Below are 23,717 nucleotides of genomic sequence, written 5' to 3' on the forward strand. Positions count from 1 at the left end.
GTTCTCAAAATATGGAAGAACCACTCCCAATTATCATTGTTCTCCACTTCAACCAAAGCAAATGCCAAAGGAACCAACCGGTTTTGTCCATCATTTGCTATTGCAACCAAGAGAGTGCCCTTGAATTGTCCAGTCAAGAAGGTACCATCGACGCAGATGATAGGCCTGCAATGTTCAAAAGCTCTCACGCATTGCTGAAATGCCCAAAATGCACAGCCAAATACTCGAACCTTCTTCCCATTGTAAATCCTTGTCTTATTGCCATACGGTTCAACCACATGAACCATGCCCGGGTTAGCGGCGGCCATCGCTCCTAACAACCTTGGGAGTCGGTTATATGCTTCCTCCCAATCACCATACAACATCTTGAACGCGGCTTGCTTCGCCTTCCATGCCTTTCCGTACTTCACCTCGTAGTTGAAGATAGCTTGCACAAGCTCCTGCACACTCTTGATGCTCATTGTTGGAAGTGACGAGATGGAGTTCGAAAGCCTATATGCGATGAACTCAGATTTAAGTTGTCGGTGCTCGTGCTTGGCATCTTTTCCATCCATCCTCATTCCTCGGCACATGTGAGTTGATACACAACTAGATATGTGCCAATCGGGACCTCCCTTCAATGGTCTTGCACGCACAACCCAAGGGCATCCATCCTCCTCGCATTTAACTGTGTAACGTTGCTTGACGTTCGAGTGAACCACCTTGTACGGACGATGATGCTTCACCGAGTACTCCTTAAGCCAATGCTTCAACTCCAACAATGTTGAGAACTTTATTCCGGAAGCAATCCCATTCATCGCGTGATTATCATCCCGGTGAGAAATAGGTCTCGGTCCAAGCACTACACCCATACCGCCATCAACTATGGCTTCATCCGCAAGACTAAGATCATGAAACAAGGGTACCCGATGATCTCGTCCCAATACCTTCTCGTGGGCTTCCGCCTCCTTGGCCGTGAATCCCTCTTCATCAATTTCTTCATCGGGTCCATCATCATCTGAGTCTGATGCATAGCATCGACTATACGGGAGCTCACGGTCCATATTTTCTTGGATATAATACTTATCCAAATCTCCAACATTGTTCTTGTGAAGCTCAACCTCATTCCCATCTTCTTCCTCCTCATCATTTGCCTCATGATTACAACGAGGCTCGCTTATTTCCTCTTGGTTCAAAGGTTGATGACTCGTACCATTCAACGGGGAGGCAAGCCGGTTCAAGTCCAAGTGCAAAGCTGTATCAAACTTTTTCGTGGCAAACAACTCAAGAGCCTTATCTAGTGATTCTGCCACAACCTCCTTGTATGCAACCCAACGTTGCTCCGAGTTGATACGCATTGTCTTCCAATGAACATGCATTCCAAACCCCGCATTATGTCTTCCCTCCAACTCAACTACATAACTCGGGTCCATCCAATTCAAATCAATCCTAACTTGTTCCAAGACCTCCTCATAATTAGGGCTACGCTCGAACACCAAGTCAACCTCATCCGGGTCCGGGTCAATGTTTCCTTTCAAAAAAGAGTCCTTGTCCACATGATGAACATGGACAATTCTCGCCATCCCTAAAATATACAAACATACAACAAACCGCTTTATATACACCAATCAAACATTAATCCTAACCCTAATCATAACAGATCATAACAAAAGCATATCAATAGCACTAACCCTAACCTACCAATCTTAAGCAAAATGCATCATATACACCATAGGAGTCCAAAATTGGCCAAAACAACTAGACATTTCAAACATTTGGGTCAATTCATATATTTAGAGATTCCAAGATTGGGACATGTGCAACAACAAAAACAAGAATCCAATAGGTCAAAAACAAGAGAAATGAGGGAGAGCACCTCTACGAACTTGGAGGGTTTGAAATCCACAGAGAAATGCCTCAGATCTGTGAAGTTTGGGTGGAGATTAGAAGAGGGGGAGAGAAAACCCTAGCAGGCGCCGCCACTCCTCTCAACCAGCGAAAAGGGAAGAACTGACCGGCTCGGGCGGGCCTGGGCGGCCTTAAGCGTGCGCCAGTGCCGCGCCCCCGGTGTCGGTGTTGCACGTCTACGTGCCGCGCCCTGGCCCGGGGCGTTGCACTACCGCGCACCGGGGCCCGCCAGGCCACGCTGGCACTCCTGCCGCGCCGAGCACTAGGGCGTGGCACAGAGGATTGCAAAGCCGTGTTGGCAGGCGCGACACTCGATGGTTAGTTTTGCGAAATAGTTTCGCCGACGGTCCATTTTTGGCAATCCTTTCGCCCAAGGGTTATTTTTGTCGAATTTGCCGGCAGTTGCCTCCTGCTCTCCTCATGGAACCGCCACCCTGCGCGCGTCCCCTACCTCTCCCGCGCGTGGACCGTGACGATGCTTCTGCATCCAGTCGCTGCCCCATCTTCTTCCTCGATAGCTACGCCATGGTGGCGCCTCCACAAAGCTCTGGTCACCTCCGCCGCTCCATGGTGCCTTCCGTGGCCAGGGACGGTGACCTGCAGTACGCGCTGGCCCTGTTTCCACTCCGTGACCGATGGTCGTTTGCTCCTTCGTGTCTGCTCCTTGCCATGTACAGAACATGTTTGTCCTATTGCCTGAAAATGGAATCACTTCTCGCAGGAAATAAATCATCGCAGTACCTCTACACTTTGTTCCGCTGCTGCTCCCTACCTCGCACTCCTTGCCAGCCAGCGTGTCATCATCTTCGCATTCAAGGTGGTTGCCCGGATTTTGTGCCTATGTCTCTGCTTGTGCTTTGTTTACTAAACGTGCTCACGGCCGTATTGGCTTAATGTTGCTGTATGTGAGATGTCTCTCAAAGGACACCGAGGCCTAATCAAGTTCGCTGCCGACAATCCACGGTGAACCTGAAGAATCACTAAGACGTAACACCAAGTTCTTCATGAAACCCGAAGACCGCCGCCATCAAACCAAGTTCTTCTTCATGGAACCGAAGGCCAAAACCACCGCTACGTCTACTTCCTCTTCAATCCGGCGACCATCCTTGTTTCGATACCGTGAGACTCCGATCCTAAGCCAATCCTATTTTATAAATGTGCATCTATCTTTTGCATCAACATCATTCATACATGTTGCACCACATGCGGTTGTTCGGTGTTAAATAGCGAAACACCCAATAATTAAATGTGGAATTGTGCGGGATTATTATATTGTCTCGGTTCCATTTAATTTTGTGTAGCTCACCTCATGCCATGTCTTACCATGCTAATCAATATTTAATTTGAAGGGTAGATAAATAACTTGAATCTAATATTTAATTTTCGGAATTCATATTCCGCATAATTCATATAAGTTGCATCGCATCATCGTTGTTATGCCATGCATATCATATCATGATTATGTCGAATCTTTTGCCGTAGTAGTAAGATATGCATCCGTTGGTTGTTGTAGCGCTTTGCTTCTTCTCGGATAGGCCATTGAGTTGATACGAGCTACGGCAAGTTCTCCGGATGTTCCTTGGCAAGCTTTAACAAGCAAGCATTTCCTAAACTTTTGTCTTTGCAGGAGTCGCTCACCTATTTTATTTTACCTTCTCCCTTATGCTAGCCTTGAGTTGCGTTCTAACGTTTCCTATCCACTTGTTACCTCAAGCAGCCATATTGCCTCCACCACCCTCCTACATCTGTGTTTGGTTATGGGGTCTGCCTTGTGAGTCGTAGTGCATGCTTAGTACCGATGTTATATCATGTTACCGTTATCGCTATCGTTATCGGGTTATCTATTAGGGAATCATGACACATGTTACATGGTTATATCTGTTGAAGAGTATCATGGTTACTTTAGTTGTTAATAGTGATGATGATGCTACTCCCGTCATACACGTGATGATGATGCTACTCCTCCCATGCCCTCCACTTCTGGTGTGGTGCCCTCTCCATGCTCGTCCTCATCCCCATCCCGCTCGCTATTCTCCCACTCACTACGGTCTCTTTGATGTACTTGAGCCGACCTCTTATCGGGATGTTGTTGCACATCCCGAATGGCAGCTAGCGATGGCCGAGGAGATTGCTGCTCTGGAGCGTACTGGCGCCTGGGATGTTGTTACTCCTCCTCCCTCTATTCGTCCCATCACCTGCAAGTGGGTCTACAAGATCAAGACCCGCTCTAATGGTTCTCTGAGCTCTACAAGGCTCGACTTGTGGCTCGCGGCTTTCAGCAGGATCATGGCCGTGACTATGACGAGACCTTTGATCCCGTGGCTCACATGACCATTGTTCGTACTCTTCTTGTTGTTGCTTTTCTTCGTCACTGGTATGTCTCTCAGCTTGATGTGCATAATGTTTTTCTTAACGGTGAGTTACGGGAGGAGGTATACATGCAGCCACCTCCTGGGTACTCCATTTCCGATGGCATGGTCTGTCGTCTTCAGTTTTCTCTCTATGGCCTTAAGCAAGCTCCTCGCGCCTGGTTTGAGCGTTTTGCCTCTGTGGTGACCTCTGCTGGTTTTATCCCTAGCGCACATGACCCTGCGCTCTTTGTTCATACTTCTTCTCGTGGCAGGACCCTTCTTCTTCTTTATGTTGATGACATGATCATCACAGGTGACGACCTTGAGTACATTGCCTTTGTCAAGTCCCGTCTTTGTGAGCAGTTTCTCATGACTGATCTTGGTCCTCTTTGCTACTTTCTTGGGATTGAGGTTTCTTCTACCTCTGATGGCTTCTATATCTCTCAGGAGAAGTATATTCAGGACCTTTTCACTCGTACCTCTCTTGGTGATGAGCGCACTGTCGAGACTCTTATGGAGCTTAATGTCCATCTCCGTGTCACTAATGGTGATCCTCTTCTGGGCCCAACTCGCTATCGTCACTTGGTTGGGAGCCTTGTCTAGTGTCTACCTTGCTGTCACCCATCCTGACATCTCCTACCCGGTCCACATTCTGAGTTAGTTCATGTCTGCTCCCACTAGTGTCCACTATAGTCATCTCCTTCGTGTCCTCCGCTATCTTCGTGGCACTATCTCCCATCGTCTCTGTTTTCCTAGTTCCAGCTCCTTACAGCTCAAGACCTACTCAGATGCTACCTGGGCTAGTGATCCATCGGATCGCAAGTCTCTTTGTGCCTACTGTGTCTTTCTTGGTAGTTCTCTCATTTCTTCGAAGACGAAGAAGCATATTGCAGTCTCTCGTTTGAGTGTCGAGGCTGAGTTGCGAGCGATGGCTCTCTTGACGGTAGAGGTGACTTGGTTACGCTAGTTATTGGAGGACTTAGGTGTTTTTGATGACACACCGACTCCTCTCTTGTCTTGTTGTACTGGTGCCATCAGCATTGCGAGTGATCCGGTGAAGCACGAGCTCACCAAACACATTGGTGTTGATGCCTTCTTTGTGCGTACTGGTGTGCATGATCAGGTTATAGCTCTACAGTATGTGCCTTCCGAGCTACAGCTAGCTGACTTCTCCACGAAGGCACATACTAGAGCACAACATGGGTTCTTTCTCTCCAAACTCTGTATTGTTGATCCACCATGAGTTTGAGGGGGGGGTGTTAGTGATGTATAGACCCCTTTACTGTATATCCCCGGTGTATGAAGGGCTTTCATGCACATTGTAACACATTGTTGCTGCCAAAACCCACCGGCGGGCAGCGACGGGCAACACAGTAGAGCCGGGAACAACCTAGGGTTGCGGCTGGCCGAGGTCCCTCCGAGCGACGGCCCGCAAAGCCTTCTGGTACACACGTCCGATGCGGATGCAAGGGCGTGCCACCTGACCTATACCTGGTCAGGAAGGTGATGGAGATGCCTCGCTTAGTTTCCTGCATGGCATACACGTAAACATTAAATACGAGCCTCGATCGGCTCTCAGGTTATCCTGTGAATCGGCTCAGGGAGCCGATCCACCCATGATTCGTACGAGGTGCACGAATATATGGTGGTCCTGCTTGATCAAGATAAAGCTAATGAGATCTACGACGATTTAGGGTTTTCACCGCATAATCGGATCATCCTACTCAGGATTGGGCCTCGCGGCCACGCACGTGATCATAAGCCGATCCTAGACAAGGCCTAAAAACCAACACGAGGTTGATCCCCGGAACATCCTGTCTAGGACTAGCGAATGACACCCTACGTGCCGCTGGATCCTCCAGCCCTTTGTAAGGCCTAACTATTGCAGATATTAAACTAATCCTTGATGAACAAGGAGCAACCATAACGGATCAGATCTACTAAATAATGATCAAGCGGGGTGCCGCCCCTACACCTAAGATAGGTGTAAGGGCGGCTAGATATGCAAGGGTTGCACTACGATAGCATGTTACGCGAAGAACTATGCTAACCCTAACACATCTATGATAACTACGTTGCTCGCCATCAAAAAGGCTTCAGTACGAGCAACGCATGAACAACGTGGAGCTTGTGCTGCCTAGATCGCAAGATGCGATCTAGGCAGCATGTTGCTTACCGGTAGAAACCCTCGAGACGAAGGAGTTGGCGATGCGCCGAGATTGATTTGGTTGGTTGAACGTTGGTTGTTGTTTATTCCATAAACCCTAGATACATATTTATAGTCCAGGGGACTTTCTAACTTAGACGTGCACCTAACCGTGCACGGGTAAAATTCTATCTAAGATACGATCTACTATATTACAGATATATGGGCAATCTAGCCCAACTTTGCATAACAGGCCGATTCACGTAATTCTTCCACGTATATTCTTCAAGTCCATCTTGATCGCGGCCCACCTCTGACTCGGTTAAATTCTGGTGATAACACATGCCCCCCTGGTTTTGGAATTGGTAATTCCAAAATCACTCTGCTTTTCCTTCGTTGGGTCATGTCGTGGCAGAACCGCTGCAGTATCCGTCATCATGATGCCTTGCCTTCTCAACTTCTCCGCGTGACCTGGCAGGTTTTTTTTTCTTTTAGGCACCACTTCCTCGGAAACTGCTGTGGCATTGAATTTCCACTATATCCCCTTTTATTTAACCGCTCCGCACAGTTTATTTCCGCATCTTCTTCGCATTTGCACTCCCAAAAGCCCTCCTGTGCCACCATGTCTTCTTCCTCCTCTGCTTCATCGGATCTTTCCACCCAGTCCTCTTCCTCCCGCGAGCCGACGCCGGAACCGAACCCGACGGAGGTCCACGCAGCCAACACCCGCCGCGCCATTGAGGCCGGGGAGGAGTCTAGCCATGACTTCTCCATCTGGTCGGAGGACGACAAGTCCCTGACCGACGGGGAAAGCGACCTCCGCTTCCTCGCCAGCGGGGAAACGGAGGAGGAGAGCGACGACGATCGCTTCTCCTGCGACTTCACCTCTCCCGAGGAAGTGGAGGAGGAAGAAGAGGAGGAGGAGGAGGACGACACCTCCTCCGACGAGCCGCCGGCCAAGTGGTTCTGCCCCTGGCCGGGGAACCTCAGCGACTTCGACAACGACGACGACGACGCTGACGAAGAGGACGAGGACAATGAGGGCCCGGTCGGCGGCCATTGGAGCGACGACGAGCCCGCCGGGAGCAGCGCCGACAGCGGCGACGACAGCGACGACGAGGGCAGCGACGGCCCGTAGATAGGACCTCTAGTATAGGACCAGTAGTAGTAGATGGGGCAATGTATCCCCTAGTACTTCCTTTTAAGAGCAATCAGCTCTTTATGTAAGAAATCTCGCCTATCAATGAAGAACTTTTCCCACTTTGATTTTGCCGATTTCCTCTGAGCTTAATTTAGCCGATTTCCTCTCCTACTGACCTTGCCGATTTGTCCCCTTTGCCAATGCGTAATGAACCGATAGCAATGCATCGGTCCTTTAAAATTTACCCTCCCATTCTTCAACTGATGATTTTGAAATCTGGTTGATAATGTAGAATCTTCAGGGAAGCCTTTGAATTCTTCCAACCAAACCTAATGGTCCTTTTAACACTCATCATTTTGTGAAGAAGGTTGCGAAGAAAGGTCAGCCGATGGTACCCCAATCGGCTCTTAAACAGAGCATCCACCAGGCCTGCTCCCCCCCGAGCCTTACTCGAGGCGAGAATGTCAGAGAGAATGCACCCAAGCCGATCACCTTTCCTCCTTAGAAAGCCGATATACCCCTTCTGTCAACACGGCTGAACTAGTACCAAAGGTTGAGAATCCTCGACAAGAAGGTTCAGGAACCCGGATCGGCTCAAAGCAGCTGAAGGGCCCCACAGCTGAACTGGATTTGGTGGAGATCCGGTAAACCTCGTATGATTGCACTAGAGTCGATGGCTGCGCATCGGCTTTGTTTCTTAATTCTAAAGTCGATGCCCTTGCATCGGCTGTAAAAAAAAAATTATACTGGCCGATTTTCTCCTATCGGCCCCAATATTTCACTGCACACATGTTCTCCTGCACCTGTTCCCATGTTTATCGTGTTTAGGTGCCCCCCGAGCCGAATCTGTCAGGGAATGGCAGATATCGGCTCTGTAATTCGCACGTCGGCTCCGATAGGATCAAGGACGAACACAAGTGGAACATGTGGTGAGGATAATTTTGGCCGATTGCTGGAATCGGCCTCCACATCGATTGAAGCGCTGACTGAAGGTTCTGTAATGCCCCTTCATAATTTTTTGGGGCCGATCACAAGGATCAGCCTCGCCACATTTGCTCATCGGTTTGTTGTCGCTACTCGGCCAGGCTGGTGGATAGAACTAGCCCAACCTCTGACTTTATCATGTTGATGCGCTTGCTGTCGCCCACCTTGAGTGCATCGTATAATCGTGGAGCACTAAGCTCCGTCGGAAGGACGAGCACCATGTTTGTACCAGCCGATGTTTCATCATCGGCTTTCCTTTGCTTGGGACGCCACTCCATCTTCCGTGGACGACCCTCTTCGTCCAGGGTTCGCTGAACTTTCGCAGCCAGATCAGGTCGTGCCTTCCTTAGCGTATGCAAGTATAACCTTTCGGCTTCCTCTAGACCGCGCAGTCGCTGAACCCTGCGCTTTTGTGAACGGCTGAGTCCATCAGGGCACCACCTTGGCCGGTGGTACCTGTCTTCTTCTTCTTGTCCCTCGTCTTCTGAATCCTCGAGATCTGCCCACCGAGGGGACTCAGCGCGTTTGTTTTGTGGCGGGAGAGGCCCTAAGCGCTTGAACACGGACACATTGGCTGCCTCCTTCTTCTTCTGGTTGCATTCTGGGCAATTGCCGATTGTGGGCAATCGGTGAAGGAGATATGCCCTAGAGGCAATAATAAAGTGGTTATTATTTATATCTTTATGTTTATGATAAATGTTTATATATCATGCTATAATTGTATTAACCGAAACATTAGTACATGTGTGATATGTAGACAAACAAGAAGTCCCTAGTATGCCTCTTAAACTAGCTTGTTGATTAATGGATGATTAGTTTCATAATCATGAACATTGGATGTTATTAATAACAAGGTTATATCATTATATGAATGATGTAATGGACACACCCAATTAAGCGTAGCATAAGATCTCGTCATTAAGTTATTTGCTATAAGCTTTCGATACATAGTTACCTAGTCCTTATGACCATGAGATCATGTAAATCACTTATACCGGAAAGGTACTTTGATTACACCAAACACCACTGCGTAAATGGGTGGCTATAAAGGTGGGATTAAGTATCCGGAAAGTATGAGTTGAGGCATATGGATCAACAGTGGGATTTGTCCATCCCGATGACGGATAGATATACTCTGGGCCCTCTCGGTGGAATGTCGTCTAATGTCTTGCAAGCATATGAAAGAGTTCATAAGAGACCACATACCACGGTACGAGTAAAGAGTACTTGTCAGGAGACGAGGTTGAACAAGGTATAGAGTGATACCGAAGATCAAACCTCGGACAAGTAAAATATCGTGAGACAAAGGGAATTGGTAATTTATGTGAATGGTTCATTCGATCACTAAAGTCATCGTTGAATATGTGGGAGCCATTATGGATCTCCAGATCCCGCTATTGGTTATTGGTCGGAGTGAGTACTCAACCATGTCCGCATAGTTCTCGAACCGTAGGGTGACACACTTAAAGTTGGATGTTGAAATGGTAGCACTTGAAATATGGAATGGAGTTCGAATATTTGTTCAGAGTCCCGGATGAGATCTCGGACATCACGAGGAGTTCCGGAATGGTCCGGAGAATAAGATTCATATATAGGATGTCATTTTATGTGAAATAAAATGTCGCGGAAGGTTCTATGGAAGGTTCTAGAAGGTTCTAGAAAAGTCCGGAAGAAACCACCAAGGAAGGTGGAGTCCACAAGGGACTCCACCTCCATGGCCGGCCAGCCCTAGTGGGGGTGGAGTCCCAAGTAGACTCCACCATAGGGGGCCGGCCACCCCCCACATGGGAGGTGGGAATCCCACCTTTGGGTGGGAGTCCTAGTTGGGCTAGGTTTGCCCCCTCCTATGGAAGGTTTTGGTTTCGGGTCTTATTCGAAGACTTGGACACCAACACTTGGGATCCACCTATATAATGAGGGGCCAAGGGAGGGGGCCGGCCACCCCAAGACCATAAGCTGGCCGCCCCCCTTGAGTGGCCGGCCACCCCCTCCCAAACCCTAGCTTTGCTCCTCCACTCCATATTGCCCGCATAGCTTAGCGAAGCTCCGCCGGACTTCTACACCGCCACCGACACCACGCCGTCGTGCTGTCGGAATCAAGAGGAGCTACTACTTCCGCTGCCCGCTGGAACGGGGAGGTGGACGTCGTCTTCATCAACAACCGAACGTGTGACCGAGTACGGAGGTGCTGCCCGTTCGTGGCGCCGGAACCGATCGTGATCAAGATCTTCTACGCGCTTTTGCAAGCGGCAAGTGATCGTCTACCGCAGCAATAAGAGCCTACTCTTATAGGCTTTGGAATCTCTTCAAGGGTTAGTCTTGATCATCCCCTCGTTGCTACCGTCTTCTAGATTGCATCTTGGCTTGGATTGCGTGTTCGCGGTAGGAAATTTTTTGTTTTCTATGCAACGTTATCCTACAGTGGTATCAGAGCCGTGTCTATGCATAGATGGTTGCACGAGTAGAACACAATGGTTTGTGGGCGTTGATGCTCTTGTTATCTTTAGTTTGAGTACTTTGCATCTTTGTGGCATAGTGGGATGAAGCGGCTCGGACTAACTTTACATGACCGCGTTCATGAGACTTGTTCCTCGTTCGACATGCAACTTGTATTGCATAAGAGGCTTTGCGGGTGTCTGTCTCTCCTACTATAGTAAAGATTCAATTTACTCTTCTATTGACAACATTAGTATCAACGTTGTGGTTCATGTTCGTAGGTAGATTAGATCTATATCGAAAACCCTAAACCACGTAAAATATGCAAACCAAATTAGAGAGCGTCTAACTTGTTTTTGCAGGGTTTGGTGATATGATATGGCCATAATGTGATGATGAATATGTATGAGATGATCATTATTGTATTGTGGCAACCGGCAGGAGCCTTATGGTTGTCTTTAATTTTCATGTTGAGTAGTATTTCAAAGTAGTTGTTATAGTTGCTACATGAGGTGAACAACCATGAAGACGGCGCCATGAACCTTGACGCTACGCCGACAATGATGGAGATCATGCCCGAAGATGATGGAGATCATATCCGTGCTTTGGAGATGAAGATCAAAGGCGCAAAGACAAAAGGGCCATATCATATCACATATGAACTGCATGTGATGTTAATCCTTTTATGCATCTTATTTTGCTTAGATCGCGACGGTAGCATTATAAGATGATCCCTCACATTAATATCAAGATAATAAAGTGTTCTTCCCTCGTATGCACCGTTGCATTGTTCAACGTTTTGAAGCATCTCGTGATGATCGGGTGTGATAAACTTGACATACAACGGGTGTAAGCCATGTTGCACACGCGGAATACTTGGGTTTGCTTGACGAGCCTAGCATGTATAGACATGGCCTCGGGACAACGGAAACCGAAAGGTTGAACACGAGTCATATGGATGATATGATCAACATGTTGATGTTCACCATTGAAGCTACATCATCTCACGTGATGATCGGTTTTGGTGTAGTGGATTTGGATCGTGTACCACTTAACAACTATGAGGGATGTTGTATTAAGTGGGAGTTCATTAGTAATTAGATTAAAACATGAACTAATTATCATAAACATAGTCTGAGTAGTTTTTTGAATTAATTTTGTAGTATTGGCATCCGTTTACTACTATGCGCTAGTCTTGTTATTGAGATAGAAATACTGTTAAAATCTGACAAGAAACTTTACGGATTGGTACCGTATTGTTAAAGAATCAAGAATTGATTAAGTCCTATTGCAAACTTTTAGTAAACCTCACATTATTGATTCAAAGAGCTATGGTTTCAATTAGTACCTAAAGTTATCTTGTCTCCATGAAACTTGAAAGTTCAAATATGTTTGAAAATTAAGGAGCTGAAAATTTAGTTTTCAGAAATAATCAAGGTATGAGATATATGTGATATCTAAGACCTTATTGCAAGATGATAGAATATAATTTGGTGAGACTACATAAACTCATAAGTTTTATGGGAATGTATGAAGGTTGAAGACGCAAGACGTCCCAATCCTCCAACTATTGGGGCACTAACGATATTCGCATATCCATGAAGTGATTGTCCTTAGTATGCACCGTTGATAAGACTCGTCGTTTCGAAGCATCACGTGATGATCGGGTGTTATAGATTCTACGTGTGCTTCCAACGGGTGCAAGCCAGATTTGCATATGCAAATACTAAGGTTTAAACTTTATGAGCCTAGCATGTACAGACATGGTCTCAGAAAGTTATCATGAATTGATAGATAAAATTATGAGTGAAATTGTTCATCATATTACAAATTTACTAATAGTGAAATCTGAAACAATTGTCATATGATGATCAACTTCAAAGTAAGAATCTCAAGGTTATTGGTATTTGACCAACAAACCTAGAAGTTATTGATGTTGAAATGTTTTTCTGAATAATGAGGAAAGCTAAAAGAGAAACTGCAAAAGATATTTTGGCAAAAGAAAAGAAAAGACTAGAAAGTCTAGCTCAGGTGTATATAAATGATATACATGTTATGGTTGTATTCCTAGTTAAGTCACACAATGAAATTCTTGGGTATTAGTACCATATTGGTTGGTATGAAGTGTCATACAAAACAACGCAATACAAGAATACAATGGCCTAAGTAACTGACAAGGAATATGATAGAAATGCACGTCTGGAACAAAATAAAGTGTTATTATGTTCGTCGTTGGCATTCTATCTAGCCCTTAGAATTTATAATAAAGAACTTAATAATTGTTATTTTGCTCTAGTCAAATGAAAACAATGAATTGTTCAAATTATGACATTACTCCATGTACGATGGATAAGTTATTATAAATCTTAATGGTGAAACACACATACATAAAACTGACGCTAAAATGCCATAAGGCAAATGATTTGAATTCCACTTATTTGTGGAACCGCCATTTAGGTCATGTTAGGAAGGAACGCATGAAGGAACTCCATGCAAATGGATTTTTGGAGTCATTTGATTTTTGAATCATTTGGCACTTGCAAATCTTTTCTAACGAGAATGATTAAAATACCGTTCATAGGCCAAGAGTTGAACGGGCAACTAACTTTGTGAAAATATACATGATGATGTATGTGGTTCACTAGGCATAGTTGTGTGCGGGAGATTCTTCTATTTCATGAAAACCTTCAAACAATGAATTGAGTATATATGTGGATATATTCAATAAGGAAAAGTTTGAAACATTTGAATAGGATTCAAATAAATTTCAGCATGAAGTGGAAATCATCGTAATAGAAAAGTCAAATATCTATGATTGGATCATGGTGGAAATATTTGAATTACGAGTTTTAGCGAGCATCTAAGAGAGTTATGAAATTGTTCTACAACTTACGTTTCTTGGAGTATCATAGTGATGATGAAGTATCCAAGAGATATATCCAAATTTTGTTGGATCAATGATGAGATAAAATATTGATGCCATTATATTTTTGTGGATTATGCTTTAGTGACTACCGCTTTTACACTGAATAGAGCATCATCATGATCCGTTGAAATGACACCATACAAGTTATGGCATGGGTATAAACCCTAATAGTCAACCAAAATCGGATGAATGTCTTTGTTGGTTATCCCAGAGATTTAATTGGGAATTCTTCCCACGAGACAAAGACAAAAGTGTTTGTCAATGTTTCTTATTTCCGAGAAATTGTTTCGAGTGAAGTATTTGAGTGGGAGGACAATATAATTTGATAAGGTTTATGAACCTAAGCATAATGATCAGAGTAGCGCAGCATCGGAATTGGTTTCGGAAGCAGCCACGACGATCATGGCTCTCATGACTACAAAGTGTTTTAGCCATGGAGATCCAAGTACATACTGAACCTTGTAGGTATGGTTTACTTTGTGATCAAATAAATGATTTGTGGACAAAGGATTGATTTTGAACAATGATAAACCAACTACAAACAAAGAAGTTATGATGGGCCCTGACTCCGTTAAAATGGCTATACGCCATGAAATCCAAGATAGATGAATACTTTTTGAAAGTAAATAGATCTATAAAATTGATGGACTTGGATGAAATATCCTTGAAGAAGCTTGACTTGTCGAAAAGTTGTTTACGACAAAATTCAAAGAATTGACTACGACAAGATTAGATCTTCCGTAGCAATGCTTAAAGTCTATATGGATTATTCTAGTAATCACTACATATTTCCTTCATGAAGATATGTTAGTAGGATGGCAAAATACATTACTTATCAGAAGTGTGTATTAAAGGTGTATACAAGATACAACCAAGAGTTTTGCTGGTCCGTGGTATATTAGATAGGTATACAAACTTCAACTTGATGAAGTGAGTATCGCGGAGTTTGAATCTTCACCAGATGAAATAGTCAAAGAGTTTTTGATTTCATCAGAAATGATGAAGAGGCTTGCATTTGCAAAAAAATTAAGTGGGAGCACTAAGACACATTTATAATACTTTATGTAGGTGACATATAGTTGGTTATAAATGATGTAATTATATACTTGATTAAAAGGATATGGACTGAAACAAATTTAGTGTCAAGATCTATGAAGATAGATTGAAACACATAAATAAGTTTAAGTCAAAGTACATATGATGGATATTGAAGTAGTTCAATATAGAAATATTAAGAAAATGTTCTTGTCATGTGAAGGTTTAAACAAGACTTGAGTGTATCTGACACTCGATGAGTAAAAACACATGAGTGATTTTAGATCACGAATAAAATGTACACAATCAGATATCATGTGCTATAAAGTGTTATGAGCATATACCAGAATGATTCATATGATGATCATTGGACGACAGTAAGAATATCCTTGAGTACTTTAGAAGAACTAAGGATATATATATATATTTGTATGAAGAAATGACAAACAAATCGCTGTAAGGTGTTACACCGATATTGGTTTTGTCACATATAAAATATAATTTCAAATCTCAAATTAGACTAAGTGTTGTTTAAAAGGTAGCATAATGAGCTAGAAGTTGTCTATGCTAGATTTAGAAGAGTTCTAAATATTGTGACGGATTCTACAAAAGAAGGCAGAGTATGTCATTGTTTTGACAATGACAAAGGATGTTAAGTCAAGAGGTTCTTTGAGAACATGGTGTAGTTCCGACGGAATCAGAACTTTGAAGCTATATTGTGTATGACAATATTAGTGACATATTTCAGACCGCGGAATTAAGGTTCCACCAGAAGACCAAACATATTTAATGCCGACTCATTTGGAAATGAGTGATGCGTTGAGACGCAAATGAATTACAAAATACATACGTTTCTGAGCGTGTCAGATCCGTTGACTAAAAACCTCTCCCGTGAGCAATACATGATAAAACACCGGAAGGCCAAGGTGTTATATCTTTACAAATGTAAACTAGATTATTGACTCTAGTGCAAGTGGGAGACTGAAGGAGATATGCCCTAGAGGCAATAATAAAGTGGTTATTATTTATATCTTTATGTTTATGATAAATGTTTATATATCATGCTATAATTGTATTAACCGAAACATTAGTACATGTGTGATATGTAGACAAACAAGAAGTCCCTAGTATGCCTCTTAAACTAGCTTGTTGATTAATGGATGATTAGTTTCATAATCATGAACATTGGATGTTATTAATAACAAGGTTATATCATTATATGAATGATGTAATGGACACACCCAATTAAGCGTAGCATAAGATCTCGTCATTAAGTTATTTGCTATAAGCTTTCGATACATAGTTACCTAGTCCTTATGACCATGAGATCATGTAAATCACTTATACCGGAAAGGTACTTTGATTACACCAAACACCACTGCGTAAATGGGTGGCTATAAAGGTGGGATTAAGTATCCGGAAAGTATGAGTTGAGGCATATGGATCAACAAAGGATTTGTCCATCCCGATGACGGATAGATATACTCTGGGCCCTCTCGGTGGAATGTCGTCTAATGTCTTGCAAGCATATGAAAGAGTTCATAAGAGACCACATACCACGGTACGAGTAAAGAGTACTTGTCAGGAGACGAGGTTGAACAAGGTATAGAGTGATACCGAAGATCAAACCTCGGACAAGTAAAATATCGTGAGACAAAGGGAATTGGTAATTTATGTGAATGGTTCATTCGATCACTAAAGTCATCGTTGAATATGTGGGAGCCATTATGGATCTCCAGATCCCGCTATTGGTTATTGGTCGGAGTGAGTACTCAACCATGTCCGCATAGTTCTCGAACCGTAGGGTGACACACTTAAAGTTGGATGTTGAAATGGTAGCACTTGAAATATGGAATGGAGTTCGAATATTTGTTCAGAGTCCCGGATGAGATCTCGGACATCACGAGGAGTTCCGGAATGGTCCGGAGAATAAGATTCATATATAGGATGTCATTTTATGTGAAATAAAATGTCGCGAAAGGTTCTATGGAAGGTTCTAGAAGGTTCTAGAAAAGTCCGGAAGAAACCACCAAGGAAGGTGGAGTCCACAAGGGACTCCACCTCCATGGCCGGCCAGCCCTAGTGGGGGTGGAGTCCCAAGTAGACTCCACCATAGGGGGCCGGCCACCCCCCACATGGGAGGTGGGAATCCCACCTTTGGGTGGGAGTCCTAGTTGGGCTAGGTTTGCCCCCTCCTATGGAAGGTTTTGGTTTCGGGTCTTATTCGAAGACTTGGACACCAACACTTGGGATCCACCTATATAATGAGGGGCCAAGGGAGGGGGCCGGCCACCCCAAGACCATAAGCTGGCCGCCCCCCTTGAGTGGCCGGCCACCCCCTCCCAAACCCTAGCTTTGCTCCTCCACTCCATATTGCCCGCATAGCTTAGCGAAGCTCCGCCGGACTTCTACACCGCCACCGACACCACGCCGTCGTGCTGTCGGATTCAAGAGGAGCTACTACTTCCGCTGCCCGCTGGAACGGGGAGGTGGACGTCGTCTTCATCAACAACCGAACGTGTGACCGAGTACGGAGGTGCTGCCCGTTCGTGGCGCCGGAACCGATCGTGATCAAGATCTTCTACGCGCTTTTGCAAGCGGCAAGTGATCGTCTACCGCAGCAATAAGAGCCTACTCTTATAGGCTTTGGAATCTCTTCAAGGGTTAGTCTTGATCATCCCCTCGTTGCTACCGTCTTCTAGATTGCATCTTGGCTTGGATTGCGTGTTCGCGGTAGGAAATTTTTTGTTTTCTATGCAACGTTATCCTACAATCGGCTCATTCCTGAATCCCAGCAGTGTCTGAAGAAGGGGCAGTCCCAGTGCCTGTCGTTGTCATCTTGCTCCCTTGATTTTTCTGTGGCACAGCGCTCGTGCTCCTCCTCATCGCGATCATGCCGACGATGTCTTCTGGCTTCTCTAGCCAGACGATCTCTTTCATCATCATCGCTGGATCGTCGGCGTTGGTCATACTGACTCACATACTTGTTGAGGAGGTGATCAGAGAGGGGTCGCTGATATCTTATGTTCTTCACTTCTCCCTCTGTGATGTAACGCTTGCCATCATGACGGAGCCGATCGCGTGGAGCGGCCTCCTCTGTGTCCTTGCTACGAGAGCAGCTGCCTTCGTCTCCATCTTTGCCAGAGTGATGCCCAGGTCCTACCATGTTGATGCTGAACGAGGACCCTGGCTGGCAACCTTCAGGGTAAGTGCATTCTACCATGTTAACGGCGGGGAAGGGTTGGGTGTCGACCTTCATGGCGTACTGATTGAAAATCAGACGCCCTTTTTCTATCACCGCTTGGATGTGCTGACGCCACACCCTGCAGTCGTTGGTGGCATGGGAGAGCGAGTTATGCCATTTGCAGTATGGCTTTCCGTTCAGCTCTTGTACCGTGGGGAATTTGAGACCTTCAGGGATCGTCAACTGCTTCTCCTTGAGCAGGAGGTCGAAGATTTGTTCAGTCTTGGTCACGTCAAAATCAAACCCCCTGGGCGGGCCGGGGGGCTTTACCCATTTGCAGGACACGGGGGTTCCCCCCGAGTCCATTCAGCCACTGCTACCTCTTGATCTCCCGCAGAAACTTCGTCTTCCTCTGCATCGACCAGGACTACTGCACGCTTGAATTTATCCTGGTACAGGTCCGGGTGGCGCTGTTCATATGCCGACAGTTTCTGAACCATGTGCGCCAGTGAGGGATAGTCTGCTTGGGAGGCCATGTCCTTGAGCGGTGTTGCGAGGCCCGCTACTGCCAACTCGACTGCTTCCTTTTCAGTTATACGAACCGAATAACATCGGTTCCTAAGATTCCTGAAGCGCTGGATGTATTCTGTCACAGTTTCTCCACGCTTCTGACGTAATTGTGCTAGATCGGCAATGCCGGACTCGGACTCCTCTGAATGGTACTGCATATGGAACTGCTCTTCCAACTGCTTCCAAGTCCGGATCGAGTCTGGTGGCAACGAGGTGTACCACCCGAAAGCCGATCCCGTGAGGGACTGTGAGAAGAGCCTCACGCGTAGTTGATCCGACACTGAGGCCGGTCCTAGTTGTGCCAAATATCGGCCTACGTGCTCGATGGAGCTGGAACCATCTGATCCACTGAATTTGGAGAAATCAGGGAGCCGATATTTAGGTGGTAGCGGGATCATCTCGTAGTCGTCGGGGTACGGCTTGGAATAGCCGATTGCCCTCCTTTTCGGCACCATGCCGAACTGATCTCTCAGTATGGTACTGATCTGATCCACTGTGCTGGCTGCAGGAGTTGAACTCTAAAGATTCGCCGGGGTGGCGTACTTAGCCAGCCATGTTTGCTTTTTCAGCTCTGAGCCAACTGCAGGAGCTGAGCTCTGGAGGTTCGTCGGGGTGGCGTACTTAGTAAGCCACGTCTGCTTCTCAAAATGCATTGCGACGTCCCTCCCGTTTTCCCGAAGTCCCTGATGTTGTGGCCTGGTTTGTGAGCGCCCAGTTACCGCAATCTGGCACATACGTGCACGTGTACCCGTGAGGGATCTCCTTAGGCGCCTCAGGCAAGAACTGGTAGTCACTAGGGTCACCACCGATCTTGTAGACGACGAATGCCGGTGAAGCCGGCACTTCTGGTGCTGCCAACGCAAATGGCAGCGGTGGACGGGACTGGAGTGGCAACTCTCCTTGATGCGTCCCGAGAGCTGGTCCTGACGGCGAGTACTGGTGCCTCATGATCTCCTGGATCACGCGAAGAGCGACACGCTCCAACGTGTTGACCAGGTTCTCAGAGTGGCGGTGTAGCGAGTGAGCCACCAAGTAGTTGATCTCCTGCCGCAGGGACCTGGTGCGTTCTTCCGACGGGGCAGAGAGGTCTATCCCATCTAGTGCACCATTAGGCGAGAACCCCTTCCACCTGATGCCATGTGAACGGGTTCTGTGGAAAGAGCCGATGAGGTCGGCTTCGAGGATGACTTTGATCTCGTCATACTTCTTCTTGAGCTCGTCGGTCAGATCCTCGTACGTGACTGGCGTGCCGTCCGCCATCTCAGATGTAGATGGCGATGTGGTTGATGTAGAAGCTTGTCCCACCGGGCGTGCCAGAATGTGTTGCTGACAAAACCCACCGGCGGGCAGCGACGGGCAACACAAAGAGAGCCGGGAACAACCTAGGGCTGCGGCTGGCCGAGGTCCCTCCGAGCGACGGCCCGCAAAGCCTTCAGGTACACACGTCCGATCTTGATGCAGGGCGTGCCACCTGACCTATACCTGGTCGGGAAGGTGATGGAGATGCCTCGCTTAGTTTCTGCATGGCATACACGTAAACATTAAATACGAGCCTCGATCGGCTCTCGGGTTATCTGTGAATCGGCTCAGGGAGCCGATCCACCCATGATTCGTACGAGGTGCACGAATATATGGTGGTCCTGCTTGATCAAGATAAAGCTAATGAGATCTACGACGATTTAGGGTTTTCACCGCATAATCGGATCATCCTACTCAGGATTGGGCCTCGCGGCCACGCACGGTGATCATAAGCCGATCCTAGACAAGGCCTAAAAACCAACACGAGGTTGATCCCCGGAACATCCTGTCTAGGACTAGCGAATGACACCCTACGTGCCGCTGGATCCTCCAGCCCTTTGTAAGGCCTAACTATTGCAGATATTAAACTAATCCTTGATGAACAAGGAGCAACCGTAACGGATCAGATCTACTAAATAATGATCAAGCGGGGTGCCGCCCCTACACCTAAGATAGGTGTAAGGGCGGCTAGATATGCAAGGGCTGCACTACGATAGCATGTTACGCGAAGAACTATGCTAACCCTAACACATCTATGATAACTACGTTGCTCGCCATCAAAAAGGCTTCAGTACGAGCAACGCATGAACAACGTGGAGCTTGTGCTGCCTAGATCGCAAGATGCGATCTAGGCAGCATGTTGCTTACCGGTAGAAACCCTCGAGACGAAGGAGTTGGCGATGCGCCGAGATTGATTTGGTTGGTTGAACGTTGGTTGTTGTTTATTCCATAAACCCTAGATACATATTTATAGTCCAGGGGACTTTCTAACTTAGACGTGCACCTAACCGTGCACGGGTAAAATTCTATCTAAGATACGATCTACTATATTACAGATATATGGGCAATCTAGCCCAACTTTGCATAACAGGCCGATTCACGTAATTCTTCCACGTATATTCTTCAAGTCCATCTTGATCGCGGCCCACCTCTGACTCGGTTAAATTCTGGTGATAACACACATGTACATGTACTGGCCTTTGGCCCCTGTGAATACTAGTTGCTCATTCACAACACCTTCTCTCTATTTAAATGAAAATAAAGCAAAGACCCTAGGTGGTGGTGTGCCCTACCGGCATCGGAGAGAGGGGTGGGGTGGGCTGCAGGGGAAACCCTAGGTCCCCTTGTCCTCTCCTATCGGCTGCCGGCGGTGGTGCCCAGGCGTGTGCGTTGTCTCCGAATTATGGCGATCTACTTGGTGTCTCCGGTGGCAGCTATGGCCAGCCCGGGATGGTCGCCGGCGTGGGGGTCCGACCTGAATAAACGCGGCGGTCCTAGGGCCTCTCTTGGGTGAAGAGGAAGACCTAATGGAGACCTGGACTCGCGATTTGGCCGGTGTGTTGACTTCCGGAAGGCGCCGCCGGAAAGTGTAATAGTGCTTTTATTGCCTGCAGTTTGTTGGATTGGTGGTATTTGGTCGTGCACACCCATGCTTTTATTCCGACCGTTTGGTCTGGAGGGAGCGACGCAAAGCTCTTTTCTATGTTGACACCAAGTGACAGCTGATGCATGGTGAAGTCAGAAGAAGAGAATATCATGAAGGTCGGATTGGAGGACTAGCTAATGGAGGTTCAAGCCTTTGCGTTGTTAAGGGCTTGCTTGGTGTTCCGAACTTTGCAGCAGTGGTATGGAAGTGGGGACGGCAACACATGTGAGGTTTGGAGTCTTACCTTTCAGGGTGAAAACCCAAAGTCTGGCCTTAACTGGTTGTGCCTGGCAATGTACTTGTTGAAGGCATTGTTTTGAGAGCGAAAACTATCTTTAGGGTGAAAATCTAACATCTTTGATCGGGCGACGACGACGCTGGTGCACTGTTCCCTTCTTGGAGGCGTCGGTTTTGAAGAGTCTGATTTTCAGGTGTTGTCTTGGTGGTGGTTGTATTACTGTTGCTAGGGTTGTGATGCTGTAGCGGGACTTTTATTTCTTAGTTTTCTTTTTTCTCTTTTATGGCTGTGTGCAGCCGTAATGTTTTAGGCCATTGCGTTGTTGCAAAGGCTGAGTGTAATTGGTATCCTTTGATATTAATATACTCCGTATTACCTTTATTGGAAAAAAATGCACTCGTCCTATGGAAACAGGAAAAAAGGGCATCTTGTACTTGTAGGAGCCACAAATTGATTCACTGTTCGAGTTTTGCCTGGAAATAACTTGAGATGCAGAGTGGCCATGAACGCAAAAGATAGAAGCACATATGTGAAACCGGGTAGCCAATCCCCGTTTTTTATTGATTGCTCTTGAGTCAACATAGTGATGCAGATCTAGCGTACACTCATAGGCCTACTAAAAGTCTGCCAAGCAAGTAGGCCATCACAAGTTTGTTCCGGTCACGCTCAACCTTGGGGTTGAGCGGCGGCACCTTCATCCATGGAGCTAGCATACGGTCCCTGCAGCTCTCCAGGTTCGTAATCCCGCTCAGGTACATGCCGATGAGATCTTTAAAGTAGCAGTTGTCCAAATTACCATAGACGATGCGGGCGATTGAGTTGCTCGCCGCGGCGTAGTCACCCAGGCAGCCCTGGTAGGCCTCACCCTCTGAGAATGAGAGGGACTTGTTATGCTGGAGCTGGTAGCTCAAAGCCTTAAGGGTGTCTCTGTAGGAATCCGCGGCCTGGTTCGCAGCAAGGATGGCATACACGGTGGTCTCCTCCGTGTGCGACGGGGATGGGTCGATGCCGCCGTCCCGCATCGCTTCAATGCAGTGGTCGTACAGGAACTTTGTGCCACATGCGTTGCTGCAAACGACATTCGTGCTGACATGCGGCACGTTGGTGCACAGGATGCGGGATGCGGTCATGCGGATGGATGCAAGGATGAGGAGGAGGATGAAAATGACCTTCATGACGAATGTGTGTTGGATGTTCGATCAAGCATGCCTTGTATTGTAGTATTTGTAGCCTGCGGGATTAATAACAAATAATGTTGTAATTGAATGGATTTTAATTGATTTGATTTACGCTATGCTGGCATTTATAGCGTGTAAATGATGACAAAATGACCATAGCTGTAAGATATTGCCATTAATATGTAGAAGATTTGTGGTGTGTTGACAATCGCATACCCAACACGTGTGCATGATGATAAATGATGATAAATGTAAAAATGAAAACTACTATTTTCCATTAACTAGGAGGCGGTGGCACGGCGCACGCCATGCCCGTGACCTTTTTGTGTGTAAAATGTTATTAAGCATGAATTAGTGCTAATTGTGTAAGCACTGTTATGGGGAGAACATCTTATGGGGATGTTTTTTTATTGAGATGTCAGCGGTGGTGTTAGCAGAAGGTAGTTTGTCGTTAGATTGCTAGCGGCGCGATGCACACATGTTTCTGCATGTTTTTGGGCAGAAGAACGCGGCGGTCAGCCATAAGATCTATACACAACATGCCCTCCACTCACATCTTCAACACCGGCCCTGCCACTGGCCCGTTCTCCACTGTCCTGAGGCTTGTCTCCGCTAGAGTAGGCGCCTTGCTGCAGGTGTTGAGGCTGGCCTCCGCCAGCATAGGCACCTTGCTGGCCAGGGGCGGGAGGTGGCGCTG

The sequence above is a fragment of the Lolium perenne genome, chromosome 4 (genome assembly GCF_019359855.2).
Source record: "Lolium perenne isolate Kyuss_39 chromosome 4, Kyuss_2.0, whole genome shotgun sequence".
Classification (NCBI taxonomy): domain Eukaryota; kingdom Viridiplantae; phylum Streptophyta; class Magnoliopsida; order Poales; family Poaceae; genus Lolium; species Lolium perenne.